The following is a 20,592-nucleotide window of genomic DNA, read 5'->3' as shown; positions in this document are numbered from 1 at the left end:
ATCTTCATGAACTCCTAATAATTTAGTTTTGCTTGTATTTCCCTTGCTTTGCAGACGGGTCTAGTAAAATGTTGCCATGGCCAAAGTCATATATGTTGCTGCCTGTGTTCTCCCCTAAGAATTTTGATGGTTTCTTGTCCCACATTTGTGTATGGTGTACAAAAATGGTCCAGTATCACTCTTTTGCATGTTGCTGTCCAGTTTTCCCCAACACCATTTGTTGAAGACACTTTTTTCATTAGATATTCTTTCCTATTTTGTTGATGCCATTGGATATTCTTTCATGTTTTGTTGACAATTAGTTGATCATTACTTGTGGGTTCTTTTCTGAGTTTTCTATTTTGTTCCATTTGAACTATGTGTCTATTTTTTGTGTCAGTACATATTGTCTTGATGACTACAACTTTTTTTATATGTAGTTTGAATTCCAGAATTATGATATCTCCAGCTTTTGTTTATCTCTCTCAAGATTGCTTTGGCCATTTGGGGTCTTTAGTGGCTCCATACACATTTTAGGATTGTTTATTCTAGCACTGTGAAAAATGCTGAAAAATGCTGGTAATATTATGATAGGAAGTTCATGATATTTGTAGATAGCTTTGGGTAATATAGACATTTTAACAGAATTTGTTCTTTCAGTCCATTAGCATGGAATGTTTTTCTATTTCTTTGTGTCCTCTTCAATTTCTTTCAGAAGTGTTCTGTACATGTCAGAGTACAGATCTTTTACCTCTTTGATTGCATTGATTCTTAGACATCTTATGATTTTTGGTGCAATTATAAATGGGATCAATTCCTTGATTTCACTTTATGCTGCTTCAATATCAGTGTTTCAAAATGAAACAGATTTCTGTACTTTGATTTTGTGTCCTGAAACTTTGATGAATTAATGTATCAGTTCTAGTAATTTTGTGGTGGAATCTTTTGGATTTCTTACATGTAGTATCATGTCATCTGCAAATAGTGAAAATTTGACTTCTTCCTTGATAGTTGTAATGCCTATTATTTCTTCTTGTTGTCTAATTGCTGAGGTTAGAACTTCCAGTACTTTGTTAAATAACAATAGTAATAATGGACATTCCTGTCTTTTTCCTGACCATAGATCTAGGAAAAGCTCTCCATTTTTCCTCGTTGAGGATAATATTACCTATGGGTCTTTAGTATATGGGCTTTATGATATTGAGGTACATTCTCTCTGTCCCTAATTTACTGAGGGCATTTTATTCAAGAATGGAAGCTGATTTTATCAAATGTTTTTTTTTTCTGCATCTCTTGAGAGGATCATATGATTCTCATCTTTCTTTTATTAATGTGGTGTATCACATTGACTGATTTGAAAATATTGAACCACATATGTACCCCAGTAATAAAACCCACTTGATCATCATGAATAATTCTTTGAATGTGTTATTGGATTCCATTTGGTAGTATCTTGTTGAGCATTTTTACATCCATGTTCATCTGGGATATTGACCTGTAATTCTCCTTTATAATGGGGTCTTTGATTTTGTAATCAAGGTAATACTGACATCATAGAATGAGTTTGGAAGTTTTCCTTGAATTTCTATATTTTGGAATAATTTGAGAAGAATAAATATTAACTCTTCTTTAAATGTCTGGTAGAATTCTCTCGGGAAGCCATCTAGCCCTGGACTTCTGTTTGTTGTGGGATTTTTGATTACTAATTTACTTTCTTTGCCAGTTATAGAACAGTTCTAATTTTATATTTCTTTCTGTTTTAGTTTTGGTAGTTTATTTATTTGTAGGAATTTATCCATTTCTTCTAGAGTGCCCAGTTTGTTTGCCTGTAATTTTTCATAATATTCTCTTATAATTGTTTGTATTTCTGTGGTGTTGGCTGTGTTTTCTCCTCTTTCATATGTGATTTTATTTATTTGCGTCCTTTATTTTTTCTTGTTGATAAATTTGGCTAGGATTTTATCAATTTTATTAGTTCAAAGAACAAGCTAGTTTTGTTGATCTATTTTTTTTTTTTTTGCGTCTTTGTTCATTCCTATACTGTTAATTTCTGCTCTAATCTTTATTATTTCCCTTCTTCTTCTGGCTTTAGGCTTTATTTATGATTCTTTTTCTAGCTCCTTTAGGTGTAATGTTAGGTTGTGTATTTGAGATTTTTCTTGTTTCTTGTTTTAGGCCTGTATTGCAATATACTTCCCTCTTATGACCACCTTTGCTGTTACAAAAGCAAAGGACACAAACCATAGATCATTGTGTTTTCATTTTCATTTGTTTCCACATATTTTTTCATTTCTTCTTTAATTTCATGGTTAACTGATTCATTCTTTAGTAGGATTTTCTTTAACCTCCATTATTTGTGGTCTTTCCAATTTTTTTCTTGTGGTTGACTTTAAGTTTCATAGCGTTGTGGTTGGAAAATGTGCATTGCAATATACACTTGTTAATTTTAACTTGTTAAAGTTTACCTTGTTGCAGGCTGATTTGTGACTCAGTATGTGATCTATTATGGAGAATATTCCATGTGCTCTTAAAAAGAATGTGTATTCCACAGCTTTAGGATGAAAAGTTCTGAATATGTACGTTAATTCTATCTGGTCCAGTGTGTCATTTAATGCCTTTGTTTCCTTGTTGATTTTCTGCTTAGATGATTTGTCCATTGATGTAAGCGGGGTGTTGGAGTCCCATACTAATAATGTATTATCATTGATGAGTTTCTTTTTCTTTGTTATTAATTGATTTATAAATATGGATGTAACCAAGTTAGTTATCATATTGTCACAATTATTGACAATTGTTAGATCTTCTTATTGGGTAGACCCCTTAGCTATGATATAGTTCTCTCTTCATGTGTTGTTATTATCTTTGGTTTAGAATCTAGTTTGTCTGATATAAGTATGGCTACTCTGGCTTTCTTTTATCATCCAATAACATGACAGATGTTTCTCTATCCTCCCTCATTCAAGCTGGATGTGTCCTTAGGTCTAAAATGAGTCTCTTGTAAGCAGCATATAGAAAATTCTTGTCTTTTAATTCATTTTAATACCCTATATCTTTTGATTGGAGCTTTCAGTCCATTTATATTCTGAGTAATTATTGATAGATAAGACTTTAGTGGTATTGCACTGTGTAAAGTTGCTATTTCTGGAGATTTTCTTTATTCCTTTCTAGTCTTTGCTGCTTTTGATCTTTCCTTCCCACTTAAAGAGTTGTCTCTAATATTTTTTTTGCAGGGATGGTTTAGTGGTCAGAAACTCCTTTAATTTTTGCTGGTTTCTTAAACCCTTTCTTTCCTTCTACTCTGATGACAGCTTTGTTGGACAACATATTCTTGGCTGCATATTTTTCCCCTTAAGCACATTGAATATATCATGCCACTCCCTACTGGTCTGCCAGGTTTCTGTGGAGAAATCTACTGCTAGCCTGTTTTGTCATCCCTTGCAGTTTATTGATTTCTTTTCCCTTGATGCTTTCTGGATTCTTCCCTTATATTTATGTTTTGAAGATTTTGCTGATATGTCTTAGGGTTGGCCAAATTTGTTGTATTTGATGGAAGTTCTGTGTGGTTCCTGGATTTGGATTACTGTTTCCTTCCCTAGATTATGGATGTTTTCAGTTATAATTTACTCAAATAAACCTTCCGCCCCTTTTTCCCTCTCTTCTTCTGAGACTCCTATGATATGCATGTTATTATGCCTTAAGGATTTGGTGAGTTCCCTAAGTCTGCATTCATGATCCAATATTTTTCTTTCTCTTTTCTATTTGGCTTCATTATTTTCCATAATTTTGTCTTCAGACTTATTGATCCTTTCCTTGGATTCATCCATCCTTGTTGGCATGGCATCAGTTGTTTTTGTATCTCAGTTATAGCATTTTTTTTTTGGTCTGACTAGTTTTTAGTTATTTTCTCTCTGCAGAAAGGGATTCTCTAATTTCTTCTATGCTTTTCTAAAACCTAGCTAGTATTCTTAAGATTGTCTTTTAAACTCTGGTTCAGGTGTATTACTTATATCTGGCATATTATTTTTTGTCTTGATTAGATCTCTGGCCATGACCTCTTCCTATTCTTTATTTTTAGATGAATTCCTCCATTTTGTCATTTTGTCTACATCACTGTTTTTTGTATGTTAGGAAACTTCTTATTTCATGCTCCTGATAGTAATGGCTATATTAAGAAGAGGTTCTATACTGTCCAGGTCCTGGCACTTCAGGAAGTGTTTCAAAATGTGCACTCTGCTGTTGTGTTTTGGCTTCTGTTTTCCTCAAGTCAGTCCTCTAAAAGTTTCTTCTTGCCTGCATTTGAAGTGTTTGGACCTTGTCCAAAATGTGGCACAATTTAACTAGGTATGTTTTGGTATGCATGTTAACAGGCTAGATCCTATTTCCCTTAGACCTGAAGCTTAGCAGCACTCTATGATCAGTAGACTTGGTGCAAGCAAGGGGTATGTGCTGGTCTTCTGGGAGAGGGGCCCAATGCAATGGTTCTTGGAGTGACTTGTCCTAGTAAAGATTCACCTGCAGGGCTCAGGGGGGTGGGTCTTGGTGTAAGTGGCTCCAGCCCCCTGTGGGAGAACTGTCTTGCTCACTGAACTCTATCAGTGCTGATGGGCATAGGAAAAGTGGCATCGCCCTGCTCTCTCATCCACTGAATGGGGAGTTCACACCCACCAGTTTTCAGGAAGTTCCCACAGCAGAGCAAACAATCTCTCCTTAATTTTTTAAAATGTTTATTTATATTGATAGAGACAGACAGAGAGAGAGAGACAGAGAGAGAGAGACTCTCAAGCAGGCTCTATGCTCAATGCAGAGACTGATGCGGAGCTTGATCCCATGACTGCAAGATCATGGCCTGAGCCAAAGTCGAGTCAGATGATCAACTGACTGAGCCACCCAGGTACCCCAATATTTTTAATTTTTTTTGAGGAACCCGCATCCTTACTGGCCTCACCAGCTTGTGTTCTTACAAACAGTGCAAGAAGGTTCCTTCTTCTCCACATACTCTCCAATATTTATTTCTTTTTAGTCATTTTTACAGGTGTCACATGTGTATATAAATGTTTTATTTTATCTTGCTGTTTTAAAAATTCTCTTTATCACTACTCTTTGCCATTTTAAATACGTATCTTGGTGTGGACAACATTGGGTTGATTTTGTTGAGGGATTTCTGTTCCTCTTGTATCTTGATGACCATTTCCTTCTTCTGATTACAGAAGTTTTCAGCTATTATTTCTTCAAATAAATTTTCTGCTCTCCTTTCTCTTCTTCTGGGATCCCTATAGTGCAAATGTTACCACTTCTGATGGTGTTGCTGAGTTACCTTAAACTATTCTCATTTTTTTCTTATTCTTTTTTTAGTTTTTTTTTTTTTCCTTTTCAGCTTGGTCACTTTCCACTATTCTGTCTCCAGGCTTACTGATCCATTTTTTTGCTTCCTCTAATCTACTACAAATTAGTTCTAACAGATTTTTATTTTCATCTATTGGGTTATTTATTTCTGAATCATTCTTTTTTATATTTTTCAATCTCTTTGTTAAAGGTCTCACTGAGGTCCTCTATTCTTTTCTCATATCCAGTTAATATCATTATGACCATTATTTTCTTTTATTTAAAATTTTAATTCCAATATAGTTAAAATAGAGTGTTATATTTGTTTCAGGTGTATAATATAGAGATTAATCAATTCCATACATTACCCAGTGTTCATTATGACAAGTGTACTCCTTAATACACATTACCTATTCAACTCATCCCCCAACCCACCTCCCTTATGGTAACCATTCGTTTGCTGTCAGTAGTTAAGAATCTTATTCCTGGCTTGTCACTTTCTCTATTTTTTTTCCTTTGATCATTTCCTATGTTTCTTAAATTCCATATATGAATGAAATGCTATGGTATTTGTCTTTCTCTGACTAACATATTTCACCTAACATTATACTCATAAGCTCCATCCATGTATTGCAAATGGCAATATTTCATTCTTTTTATGAATGAGTAATATTTCTTTGCATATACCACCACTTATTTTCTTTAAATTTGAGAGAGACACAGAGAGAGATCGGCGGAGGGGAGAGAGAGAATCAGTGCAGAGCTTGACGTGGGGCTCAATCCCATGAACTGTGAGATCATGACCTGAGCTGAGATCAAGTGTCAGATGTTTAACCAACTGAGCCACACAGGCACCCTGAGATATATGACTACTTCTTTATCCATTCTTATACTGATGGGCACATGGGCTACTTCTATAATTTGTCTACTATAAATAATGATTCTATAAACATAGAAGTGCATGTATCCCTTTGGTTTAGTGCTGTTGTATTTTTGGGTAAATACCAAGTTGTGTGATTACTGGATTATAGGGTAATTCCATTTTTAACCTTTTTGAGGAAACTCCATATTGTTTTCTACAGTGACTGCAGCAATTTGCATTCCCACCAACAGTGCACAAGGATTCCAAAGATTCCTTTCTTCACGTTATCCTCAAAACTTGTTTCTTGTGTTTTTCATTTTAGCTATTCTGACAGGTGTGAGGTGATATGTCTTTGTAGTTTTAATTTGCATTTCCCAGATGATGAGTGATGTTGAGTATCTTTTCATGTATCTGTTGGACATCTGTATGTCTCATTTGGAGAAATGTCTGTTCATGTCTACTGCCCATTTTTACTTGGATTATTTGTTTATTTGGGTGTTGAGTTTGATAAGTTCTTTATATATTTTGGATACTAATCCTTCATCAGAAATGCCATTTGCAAATGTCTTCCCAATTACAACAGGTTGGCTTTTAGATTTGTTGATTGTTTCCTTCACTGTGCAGAAGTTTTTTATTTTGATGAAGTCCCAATAGTTTATTTTTGTTCTTATTTCCCTTAATTCAGGAGACATATCTAGAAAAATATTGCTATGGCTAATGTGAGAGACATTACAACCTGATCTCTTTAAGATTTTTATGGTTTCAGGTTTCACATTTACGACTTTAACCCATTTTGAATTAATGTTTTGTGTACGAAGTAAGAAAGTTGTCCAGTTTCATTCTTTTTTTTTTTAATTTTTTTTTCAACGTTTATTTATTTTTGGGACAGAGAGAGACAGAGCATGAACGGGGGAGGGGCAGAGAGAGAGGGAGACACAGAATCGGAAACAGGCTCCAGGCTCTGAGCCATCAGCCCAGAGCCCGATGTGGGGCTCGAACTCACGGACCGCGAGATCGTGACCTGGCTGATGTCGGACGCTTAACTGACTGCGCCACCCAGGCGCCCCTCCAGTTTCATTCTTTTGCATGTTGCTGTACAGTTCTCCCAATGCCATTTTTAAAGTGACTGTCTTTTTCCTACTGGATATTTATTCCTTATTTGTCAAAGTTTAATTGCCAATACTTGTGGGTTTATTTCTGGGTTTTCTATTTTATTTTATTGATCTATGTGTCTATTACTATGCCAGTACCATACTGTTTTGATCACTACAGATTTTTCGTATAAGTTAAAGTCAACAATTGTGGTACTTCTAGCTTTTCTCTTTCAAAACTACCTTGGATATTCAGGGTATGTTGCAGTTCCATACAAATTTTAGAATTGTTTGTTCTATCTCTGAAAAATGCAGTTGGGATTTGAGGGAGATTGCATAAATGTGTAGATTGCTTTGGGTAATATAAACATTTTAATAATATTTGTTCTTCCAATCCATGAGCATGGAATATATTTCCATTTCTTTGTGTCATCTTTAATTTTTTCATCCGTGTTTTATAGTTTCCAGAGTATATGTCTTTCACCAATTTGTTTAGGTTTATTCTTAGATATCTTTTTTATTTTGGGTGCAATTGCAAATATAATTGTTTTCTTATTTTCTTTTTCTTCTGTTTCATTATTAGTGTATAGAAATGCAACAGAGTTTTGCACATTGATTTTTGTATCCTGCAACGTTATTGAATTCATTTTTCAGTTCTAGTAATTCTTTGATGGAGTCTTCAGTTTTTCTATATATGGTATCATGCCATCTGCAAATAGTGAAAGTTTTAACTCTTCATTACCAATTTGAATGTCTTTATTTGTTTTTGTTGTATGATTGCTGTGGCTAAGACTTCCAGTACTATATTAAATAAAAGTGTTGACCCTGGACATCCTTGACTTATTCTCAACCTTAAGGGGAAAACTCTCAGTTCTTCCCCATTGAGTATTATGTTTGATGTAGGTTTTTCACATATGGCCTTCATTATGCTTACGTATGCCCCCTCTAAACCTATGTTGTTGAGGGCTTTTACTATGAATTGATGTTGTATTTTGTCAAATGTTTTTTTTTTCTGTTCCTATTGTAATGGTCATATGGTTTTTAACCTTCCTCTTAATGATGTCATGTATCATATCAATTGACTTGCAAATATTGAATCACTTTTTCATCCAGAGAATAAATCCCACTTGATCATGTGAATGATTTTTCACATGTGTTTTTGGATTCTGTTTGCTAGTATTTTGTTGAAGATTTTTGCGTGTATGTTCATCAACTATATTGGCCTGTAGTTTCTTTTTTTTTTTTTTTTTTGTCCACAGACAACCTATGCATTTTGATTGGAGCATTTAGTTATTTAACATTCGAAGTAATTATTGATAGATATGTATTTATTGACTTTTTTTCACTTGTGATTGTTTTGTAGCTCTTCTCTGATCTATTTTTATCTTTATCTCTTTCATGGTTTGTTGGTTTTCTTCAGTGATATACTTGAGTTTCTTACTCAATTTTTTGCTTGTCTATTACTATTTTTTGATCTGTGGTCACCATTTTGTTTATATGTATCTTCTGCATATAGCAGCCTATATTAAGCGGATGGTGGTTTAATATTGAACTCATTCTTTACTCCTCTCCCTTCCATATTTTAAATATTTGCCATCATGTTTTACATCTTTTTATTTTATGAATTCCTTGACTGATTGTTACAGAAATACATTTTATTGCTTTTATGTTTTATGTTTTACTTTTTGTCTTCTTTTAGTTATGGGGTTTGTCTGCCAGTCTTTGGGTCACTCTTAGGTTTATTCACTTATATATATGTGATATATATATATATATATAGTTGTAACATGGGATGGGGTGAAGGGTGAGCTTAGGGTCCTCCTACTCTGCCATCTTGAACCCGCTCCATATATTTTCCACTCTTTATGAGGCATATTGCTAATCTCCATTTCATTTACCTCTTTTGTTGTGATTTTATCCTCTTCTTTAATTTTCGGATATATTTCTCTCTTTCATTTTGTCTAACTTTCTGTGTTTGTTTCTATGTGTTAGGAAGTCACTCACATCTCTTAATTTTGAAAATAGTTGTCTCATGAAGAAGAGGTCCTTTAGTGTCCTGTCCCATGTTCACAAGGAACACATGCTCTAGGGGTGTCTCTGATGTGTACTCTATATACCCTATTGTTGTGGCTAACTACCGTTTACTTTCAGTTCAGTCATCTGCAGTGACCCAACTTTGCGTGTTGTGGACAGGGTTTTGTCTTTGTGCTCTTAAAAGGGCCAGTCTGGGGCCACCTTAGACTTGTAGTTGGGTCCAACCAGATGCTTGTCCTCAGCCCATTTGCAATGACTGCTGTAGCAGCAAACTGCAGGGTGCTGTCCCTGCACTGTACTCTGAAAGACTTTCATTTGTAGGGAAGGGCTGCAGTTAGACCAGATGTCTGCCCGAAGTCTGTCCATTGGGTTTGCAGTGACCCCAAACTATAAGGTTTTTGCTTTTTGCTGCTCCCTGTGAGGTTTTTGTTGGTGGGTAGGACTGACCATCAAACCAGTTTTCTTCCCCCTGTCCAATGTTGGGGTTGCAGTGGAACTGGTTTGTATGGTTATCTTCCCTTCCTCCATGGCAGAAGTGATTTGGGGTGGTGCTTGTCCTTGTCTTGGTTTCTTGCAGAATGATATGAGTTAAGACCCACTTGGAGGAACTCCTGCAAAGTGATGGAGCGGTTGGATGGGATGATTCTGCAGAATATGTGGGAGGGTCATGGTGTTAATAAGGTAGGTAGAGAGCAAATGTAGCACTGGCCCTGTGGGAGTTGCTCGCAGGATGACATGTGACAGGCACCATGTTGCAGGGACTCCTGCCAGTGGGGTGAGTTGGATGGGGCAAATCTGCAAAAGATCATTGGATGGGGCATAGAGTGTCAGCAACCTAGGTTGAGAATGTTCATGCTGGTTCCTACAGATGTCTAGGTATCTAGGCTGGGAGGATGGATAGAAATGATCCCTAACAGTTTTTAATTCTTAGAAAAGTCTCCTAAAGATCCTTGCCCCTCCAGAGCATGTTGTGAGGTTAGTAAATAAATCTACTTCCTTCCCATATATCCCCAGTGGTTTTCAAACTGCTGCTTTCATGTTGTATATTGGTGGAATTGTAATGCTGGCTGGTTAAGTGTTAGGACTCAGTTTCCTTCAGCTATCACAAAACTAAGCCTTCTGATTTTTTTTTTTTTTTTTTAAGCCTTCTGATTTTGAAAGTACTGACAGTTAATCCACACTGGTTGCACAAATTCTTGATGTTACCTCGCACTGTTTTTCACAACTAAATATTATGAAGACTGTCTTCCCAGTGCTGGTACCCATGTCTGTAGTGCCTGTTGTGGGGTTTGCTCCTCCCCTTTCTCCATGTTTGTGGTGTCCCTCCCATATGTGTGGTTAGTTCCACCAAAAGTTTGGTTCCAGACCATATCCTTACCACTGCCCCCTACCATTTAGATGTGACATCCTCTCTAGGATTAACTGTGAAGAGTCTGTTCTGCCACTCTAAGTGTCATGTTACAGATTAATTGTACTGATGAGGCTGCTATCTACATGTGTCCACGGGACAAGGTGGGCTCAGGAGGATTTTCCTATGCTGCCATCTTCCCAAACTCCCTAACTTATTTATCATATGTAAGCCACACAAGAGAGATTTTATGATAGTAGAAGCCCAGGATTTGAAATGAACCATATTTGGGTTCAAATCTCAACTCTGCTCTTCCTTAGATATACAGGAAAACTAATAAAATTAAATCTAAGTCTCAATTCCTTATCTGTAAAATGGAGATAAAAATCTTAGCTTGAAGGATTCTCTTAAGATTTATATAAAACAATATCTGGATAGTTTCTAGATCTATGCCTGGTAAGTGGTATAGTATTCAGTAAAATGTAACTAAATCTTATTTATACAAGTTTTTCTGTACAGGTATATTTACCAGATAACTGTTTTACCTCTAAATTTCAAAAATATCCATGTTGGATAGAAACATTTATATTACATTTTTTTATTCTTTCAGTAGACTTATTGAACATACCTGACATTTTCCTTTTTAAAAATTTTAATTACAGTATAGTTAACATACTGTGTTATATTACTTTTAGGTGTACAATATATGATTCAACATTTCCATATATCACACAGTGCTCATCACAAGTGCACTCTTTAATCACCAGCACCTATTTCATCCCCCCCCACCTACTTGCCCTCTGCTAACCATTAGTTTTTCCTCTGTAGTTAAAAGTATTTCTCTTGATTGACCTCTCTCACTCTTTTTCTCCTTTGTTCACTTGTTTTGTTTCTTAAATTCCACATATGAGTGAAATCATATGTTATTTGTTTTTATCTGACTGACTTATTTTGCTGAGTATGATACGCTATAGCTCTATCCATTGCATTGCATATGGCAAGATTTAATTCTTTTTTAAGTTTATATTCATATCTGTATCTATCTATCTATCTATCTATCTATCACTTCTTGATCCATTCATCAATAAGTTGGCACTGAAAATTCTTCCATAATTTGGCTATTGTAAATCCTGCAATAAACATAAGGGTGCATTCATCCCTTTGAATTACTGTTGTATTTTTTTTTTAATTTTTTTTTCAACATTTATTTATTTATTTATTTTTTTTTTTTTTTTTTCAACGTTTATTTATTTTTGGGACAGAGAGAGACAGAGCATGAACGGGGGAGGGGTAGAGAGAGAGGGAGACACAGAATCGGAAACAGGCTCCAGGCTCTGAGCCATCAGCCCAGAGCCCGACGCGGGGCTCGAACTCACGGACCGCGAGATCGTGACCTGGCTGAAGTCGGACGCTTAACCGACTGCGCCACCCAGGCGCCCCTAGTGTTGTATTTTTTGAGTAGATACCCAGTAAGGCAACTACTGGATTGTAGGGTAATTCTATTTTTTAACTGTTTGAGAAACCTCCATACTGTTCTTCATAGTGGCTGATCAATATGTATTCCCACCAACAGTGCAAAAGTGTTCCTTTTTTCCACATCCTCACCAACATGTTGTTCCTTTTTTTTTTTTTTTTAATTTTAGCCATTCTGACAGGTGTAAGGAGATATCTCATTATAGTTTTTATTTGTATTTCCCAGATAATGAGTGATATTGAGCATCTTTTTATGAGTCTATTATCCATCTGTATGTCTTCTTTGGGAAAGTGTCTATCCATGTCCTCTGCCCATTTTTTCCTTGGATTATTTTTTTTGGGGGGTTGTTGAACTATATAAGTTCTTTATATATTTTGGACACTAAAATTTTATCAGATATGGCATTTGCAAATATCTTGACCATTCCATAGATTGTCTTTTAGTTTTGATGATCATTTCCATCTCTTTGCAGAAGCTTTTGATTTTCATGCAGTCCCAATAGCTCATTTTTGCTTTTCTTTTCATTGCCTCAGGAGACATATCCTGAAAGATACTGCTATGACTGACATCAGAAAGGTCACAGAAAAATTTCTGATTTTGATTATTTGTGTTCTCTCCCTCTCTCTTTTGATGAGTCTCGCTAAAGTTTTGCCAATTTTGTTGATCTTTTCAAAGAACCAGCTCCTGGTTTCATTGATCTGTCCTATTGTTTTCGTTTCTGTTTTTTTTTTTTTTTTTTTTTAGTTTATATTTTGTTTATTTATGCTGTAAAATTTAGGTTGTTTATTTGAGATTTTTCTTGCTTTTTGAGGTAGCCCTGTATTGCTCAAATCTTTCCTCTTAGAATAGCTTTTGCTGCATCCCCCAAATTTTGGATCATTGTGTTTTTATATTCATTTGTCTCCATGTATTTTTTAATTTCTTCTTTGATTTTTTGTTGACCCATCCAATGTTTTGTAGCATCATGTATATTTGTCATTAACTGATTTAATCAATTTTGGAAGAGTCTGAGAAGGATTGCCATTAATTTTTCTTTAAATCTTTGGTATAACTCACCAGTGAAGCAATCTAGTTTTGGGCTTTTCTTTGGGAGATTTTTGATTATTGATTCAATTTCCTTTTTTATTATTCATCTGTTGAAGGAAGTCTTGATAGGTGGCATGTTTCTAGGAATGTATCCATTTCTCTGGGTTATCCAATTTGTTGACACATAATTGTTCATAGTAGACTCATCATCTTTTAAATTTCTATGGCATCAATTGTAACATCTTTCATTTCACATTTTATTTGCGTTTTACCTTTTTTCTTTTTTTTTTTTTTAAATTTTTTTTTTTCAACGTTTATTTATTTTTGGGACAGAGAGAGACAGAGCATGAACGGGGGAGGGGCAGAGAGAGAGGGAGACACAGAAGCGGAAACAGGCTCCAGGCTCTGAGCCATCAGCCCAGAGCCCGACGCGGGGCTCGAACTCATGGACCGCGAGATCGCGACCTGGCTGAAGTCGGACGCTTAACCGACTGCGCCACCCAGGCGCCCCTTTACCTTTTTTCTTAATCTAGGTAAAGATTTGTCAATTTTATTTTTCAAAAAACAATCTTTGGTTTTGCTAATCTTTTATTGTTTTTATATTCCCTATTTTTTAATTTTTAATCTAATCTTGATCATTTTCTTACTTCTGCTAACATTGGACTTATATTTTCCTTCTTAAAATTTCTTGAGTTGTAAATTTATATTGTTTATTTGAGTTTTTTTTTTCAAAGTAGGTGTTTAACACTATAAAATTTCCTCTCAGATATTGCTTTTGCTGCATCCCATAAGATTTGTATATTGTGTTTTTATTTTCATTTGTCTCAAAATATTTTCTAATTTTCCTTTGATTTTCTCTTTGATTTATTAGTTATTAAAAAGTGTATTGTTTAATTTTCACATATTGCTGAGTTTTCCAGTTTTCTTTCAACCTTTAATTTCAGTTTATTTTATCAGAGTCAGAGAAGATACTTGGTATGATATCAATATTAAATTTGTTAAGACTTGATTTGTGACTTAGCATGATTTATCTTGGACAATGTTTCATGTATACTTGAGAAGAATGTGTATTTTTTGTATATTTCTTTTAGATCCATGTAGTCTATTGAGTTGTTCAAGTTTTCTCTTTCCTTATTGATCTTCTGTCTGGATGTTCTAACTATTATTGAAAGTGGGATATTGAAAGCCCCTACTATTATTTTTTCATCAGTTCTGTGAATATTTGCTTCATATATTTGGGTGTTCTGAAGTTGAGTGCATGTTTATTTATAATTATTATACCTTCTAGGTGAATTGACCCTTTAGTAATTTATATAATGCCTTTCTTGGGGCGCCTGGGTGGCGCAGTCGGTTAAGCGTCCGACTTCAGCCAGGTCACGATCTCACGGTCCGTGAGTTCGAGCCCTGCGTCAGAGCCTGGAGCCTGTTTCCGATTCTGTGTCTCCCTCTCTCTCTGCCCCTCCCCCGTTCATGCTCTGTCTCTCTCTGTCCCAAAAATAAAATAAACGTTGAAAAAAAAATTTATAATGCCTTTCTTTTTGTCTCTTATGACAGTGACTTAAAATCTATTTTGTATGATATAAGCATGGTCACCTTTGTTCCCTTTGATTTCTATTTGCATAAAATATCTTTTCTTATTTCTTTACCTACTGCTTAGGTGTGTTCTTTTTTGTTTGTTTCCTTTACATTTATATACATTTCATGGATTATTACACTTCCTCAAAAACTAATACAAACTGAGAAATACATTGACAATTTAAGTATTTTAATTTTAGAAACAAATTTTCTATGTAAAATAGAAATCAAACAACTTATCTATTTGATTACTAAGAAATTTTACATCTCTGTTACAATTGTGTCTGCATCAAGCAGAATCTGTAGTCCTTACCATGATTGCCTCTGGCCAAGAACATACAGGTAACTTAGAGCACAGACTGGAAGGAAAAATGGTTGGATGGGCTCCTCATAGTCACCTACCAGTACCACAGGACACATGAGTTTCTATTAAAATATTCTCACTTCCAGAATCACAATGAATACCTTGAGGTTTGGGAGTGATTAATTTGGTTTGTGAAGCCTTCAAATGAACTGTGCTTGTATTTTGACCATTCGAAATAGAAGAATAACTTATAAATGCTCAAAAGCAAATAACTTTGTTTAACTTTAAAACTAAACTGTAAAAATTTTCTCGGTGACACCTTTTTTTTGAATCCTAATAGTAATATGCGATTTTTTTCTACCCCAAAACAGATAGATTTTTTGGCAGGCAGCATATCAAAAATATGATTTAGAACTGAAATTGTGGGTATACCTGGGTGGTTCAGATGGTTAAGCGTCCAACTCTTGATTTCAACTCAGGTCATGATTTCACAGTTTGTGGGATTGAGCTTCATGTCATGCTCTGTGATAACAGCTCGGTGTCTGCTCAAGATTCTCTCTCTCCTTTCTTTGTACCTCTCCTGCTCTCTTTCTCTCTCATAGCATTAGAAAAAGAACTGAAATTACAAAATCATAATAATTTTAAAGAAAACCAGTTATTAAGTGATTAGATTTGTCTTTCCATGGAAAACACAATCTAAACTTCTTTATAAACTGGACACACATTTTCAGCCTCTAGTTCTAATAATGAAGACAGAACAATGCTCATTTGTTTTTGCAACATGAATTGATTTAGAATTAAAGATTAGAAACACCTCACTTCAGATCTCATAGGTGATACATTTCATAGATTATCCAACTAAATATGAAAATTTTAGTCTCTATTAAACATTTAAATCCTAATTTCTAATAATTTTAAATAAATCTAACTAAACTCATGGGGCAGAATTTAGCTGTTAATACAGTGGGGAAAAATGAGCCCTTGGGGGCCAAAGCTGCCCCTTCTCTCAAGAAACATACAAGTATTTAGATTTAACAGTAAAATCCACACATATGTATTAATATATAATTAAAGCAAGGGTCACCTAGTTCTTAAAGCAGAAGTGACATGAAGGAAATATCACATTGTAATTTAGGGCACATACATCACATTTATCCCTGTAATTGTCACTTTAACAGTGAAGTTTAACAGCAACAATTTGCTGGGAATGTTAGGGAAAGAGAAAGCCACACATATCCACTAATTTACAAAGATATAAACTATTTTTTCAAGGGGTTTGGAGATGACTCAATCTTGATGTTTTCAGGCCATTTTTGGCAAACATCCCACTGGACATGCAAAGGCTACAGACGTGGTGACTCCAAAGGTGCCTGAGATATGTACCAGCTCCTGGGGACCATGGGAGGACATGTGGCTAAGGTGGGACACACTTGACTGAACATTGTACTCTGTATTTCCTCTTCCTTCTAACAGATGGATAAACCTAAAGTGAAGAAACAGAGCCACTTTTGCTGTAACAGTATTGACCATCTGCTTACTATAAATCACCTATAACAAAAACTCACAAATATTCTCAACTCTAAAAAGAAAATGCTAATGTAGTTGCCACTCCCTCCCTAGCTCTCCCAATGTAAGAGTTTGACCACATGCCATAAAACTGTAAGCACACGTCTCTCTGTGTATTCATCCAGAACAACATACTGGACCAAATTCCCTCACTGGAAACAGAAAACTAAGTAGTACAATAATCTTACGATAAATATTAGGCCAACTACCATACCTCAAGTATTTGCGTTAACATATTTTATCATAAAATTGTTTCCCCACCCTCTTTATATTTAAAAATTATAGCCTCATTTAAAAAGTAACTTAATATCTATAATTATTTTGACTACTCTTTTCTAAGACACACTTATATATAAGTGTGAGACCTCAGACATGGACCATGAGTGTTTTAACAAAATCATCTGGTACCACCATGAGATTTTAATTTTTTTTTTTTTTCAACGTTTATTTATTTTTGGGACAGAGAGAGACAGAGCATGAACGGGGGAGGGGCAGAGAGAGAGGGAGACACAGAATCCGAAACAGGCTCCAGGCTCTGAGCCATCAGCCCAGAGCCTGACGTGGGGCTCGAACTCACGGACCGCGAGATCGTGACCTGGCTGAAGTCGGACGCTTAACCGACTGCGCCACCCAGGCGCCCCCCACCATGAGATTTTAAACAATATCATCTGGTACCAACATTAAATGGTTAATAAGGAATGAAAGTGGATATTTAAACATTAAAATCTGCATCTAATTCATGTGCCCAAGTCTTCAATTCATACTAGGTCAGCTATGGAGAAGTGACATGGATATTCTTGTGCATAACCATGGCTCCCTTCCAAATGGATATACTGAATATCTTACTCTTAAAAAATTAAATGGAAATTTCAGATATCCAATGTAGAATATATTTCTGTCTAAAATTAGAGGTAACATTTACACATGCAATTTTAATTCCACTAGATTTTTGCATGTTTCCTGGTTAATTCAGTTGGCTCGTGTGTAATAAAAGTTCCTAAGACTTTAAGTAATAGGTAGCTGTTAGATCCATAGGGTTCATCATGGTACAAATAACCAAGATATATTCTCTTTCTTTCATACTACAGTATACCTTTTACTTAACTTTCTTTTTTTACAAGGATTTGTTGTCTGTGTCAATAAACTAGAAGCTACCAAATTTGTGCTTTTAAACCCTATTCTGGGCAATTCCCCTCTATTATGTTTGTCTGTAGGGGAATACAGAATTATAGCACCTCATAAATGAAACTACAAAACCCAATCTACAAAGCCAAATAACAAGCTACTTGTTTCCTTTAAAATATAAAAGCAGTTCTGGAATCAGGTAAAGCAGCTTACAGGGTTAAAAGCCAATGTCTGCAGATAAAAAGGAAAGACTCTAATGCTGAGGGGGAACATTCTGTAGTCTGGGTTCAGCTTTAAAATAACAATAAAGTAAAGCAAAGGAAAAATATTTCTATTACAGTGTGGTAACATGATTCATTTGGAATGAGTGTTGTTCTCCCAAATCAGTCAAGCCCACCAGACAGAAGTGTACAGGAAAGTTTCCTTCTGGACACAGAGCCTGTTGGAAAGCCTTGCCAGCAGTGACAGCAGACCCCAAAACCCATGGATCAGAACAGCCTTTGAAAGTCTAATCCTTACCCTGATTTCAGACTATTAAGAAATTACTTGTGGGGCGCCTGGGTGGCTCAGTCGGTTAAGCGTCCGACTTCGGCTCAGGTCACGATCTCGCGGTTCGTGAGTTCGAGTCCCGCGTCAGGCTTTGGGCTGATGGCTCAGAGCCTGGAGCCTGTTTCTGATTCTGTGTCTCCCTCTCTCTCTGCCCCTCCCCCGTTCATGCTCTGTCTCTCCCTGTCTCAAAAATAAATAAAACGTTAAAAAAAAAAAAAGAAATTACTTGTGGCCAGTTTAATAAACAAACATTAAAAATCTTCCCCCAAAATTTGTTCAAATGTATTTTACACATTAGACAGTTCTTAACAAGGGAGAATACAATTTCTTGACACTTAACATTTAAAGGTTTTATTGGTCATATTAATCTTCCTCACAAAAGTTTTAAGTTATCTACAAGTTCTTTGAATGTCAAAGTAAGAAGAGAAAAACACTGACAAATTTAGGGGGCCAGGTGGGAGCAGAAACTTGGCAACAGTTTCTCAGTCGAAGTGTATTCAGGCATACTTTTTCTCCAGTAAAATTTTTTTGTAACTTTTCTGCAACCTCGCTTATTTCTACCCAAATTAACATGGTAACAGGAATGGTAGCATTCTTCTTATCTGTGGGTGGATTTGGAGCACATACAATAAGTATGTTGTTTTTTCCTGTTCAGGTACATGGCATCTTGGGTGGAATCAGAACAATCAGCAATATGTTGCCTAAATTGGTGTCTGCCCACACTAAAAGATGTATTTTCTTATTTGTTATAGGTTTTCAATGGAAAATATGCACACTTTTTAAATTCATTGTCTTTCCTATAAAACAGTTTATAATTTTTGGAGTAAAAAGCATCTTGTTTTACTTCAGTAACTAGTACTTTGGGCAGCTCATCATTCTCTTCTTCATCTCTGCCTTTGCATTCGTTACTGCCACCTTCAGCTTGTATCTCAGATGTTTTTTGTGGAAAATGGTGAAGAAACTGTTTTATTATGGGTAATATCTTTGCCAAATAAACTGGAGTTCCCAGAAGAAAATGAAAATCCAGTCAGGGGGCTAAAGTGTAATGAGCCCAAGATAGAACTATACATTTTCTTGCCAAAATTAAATGAGGCAATTTTTGCTCTTACTGATGGGTCCATTTTATTTACAGAAACCCTCTCAATCTTCTTTTCAGATGTATCCTGTTTTGTTGCCGTGAAACAAAGATGTTGACTCTTGCTATAATTTTGTTGTCCCAAATGGGGAAGGTGTCTGTCTTGCAACTGACATTTTGTTAGTTTCACTTTCAGAATTCCTGTTGCCACTACTCCTATGTTGTTGTTCAACACCTGCTGAGTACTTCTCATAGTCTTTAGAGATAGGCGTCAGATCATAGAGTGAGTTTGTATTCACGTGCTTCACTATTCAATCCTGAACAGAACAGTTTAAGGCAGCCAACTGCTTGTGATAGGCATTCCTGTGGCAGGCTGTACTACAGTTAAGGCCAGAGGAGGAGGCCTGCTGACTGTAGTTTTGGCATTTAAAATCTTTTTATCGACCAAGGAGATAGAGCCATTTGTAACAACAAATCCAAAGGCTGCATTGGTCTCAGTTGCTGCCCTTGAAGCACTGAGAGAAGAGCTGCTACCAGTAGACAGTCCTTCCAGAGGCTTCTCTCCAGCACCATAACCAAATCCAGACAACCTTCCTCCTCCAGAAGGTACAAACAAACCCTTAAAACCTTTAAAGGCTTCACCACTATCAGATTCAAATCCAACATTTCTATGCTTTGTTTTCTTTATGGCTCTAATCTTCAAGACTTCCTCAGTGGCCGCTGAGAATGTTCCCACCTCTTTCTGCTTCGTTTCTTGATCCCAATTCTTATCTGTCAATTCCTTCTAAGCATTTCTTTTGTCCATTATTTCAAACCCCCAGGACAGCCACCGAGGCACTAGCTGGGTTGTGGGAGCGGCGAAAGCCTGGTGCACGACAAGGAGCAGGTGCAAGTTTGCAGCGAATGGCCTGGCATCTGAAGCTGTTGCAGTGTGCATGGTCATTTCTGGTGCACTGAAGATTCTCAATGGACTTGGTGGTCACCAAGCCCTGGGTCTCAAACACCATGTCCTCCAGGGGCCTCGTCTCTCTTATGTTCTGCAGTGAGGAAGAGATGTCTGCTCAGCCAGAAACTGCTGGGGGAACCTGCCTATGTGTGTTCTTAAATCTGAAATTTGGCTCTTCTAGACAGTTTATAGTTAGATCTTGTTTTCTCATCCATTCAACAACTTTATGTCTTTTCATTACAGGGTTTATTTACATTTAAAGTAACTAATGATCCATAAGGATTTAGTATTGCCATTTTGTTGTTTCCTGTCTACC

General features: G+C 35.9%; 1 pseudogene; it reads right to left on the bottom strand.

Moving 5' to 3' along the window:
- Positions 1–18,752: 18,752 nt before the first annotated feature.
- Positions 18,753–20,135, bottom strand: LOC123595041 (annotated as a pseudogene).
- Positions 20,136–20,592: the final 457 nt, after the last annotated feature.

The sequence above is a fragment of the Leopardus geoffroyi genome, chromosome X (genome assembly GCF_018350155.1).
Source record: "Leopardus geoffroyi isolate Oge1 chromosome X, O.geoffroyi_Oge1_pat1.0, whole genome shotgun sequence".
Lineage (NCBI taxonomy): Eukaryota > Metazoa > Chordata > Mammalia > Carnivora > Felidae > Leopardus > Leopardus geoffroyi.
Note: the sequence above shows the minus strand (reverse complement) of the source record. Positions and strands in the feature narration are given on the sequence as shown.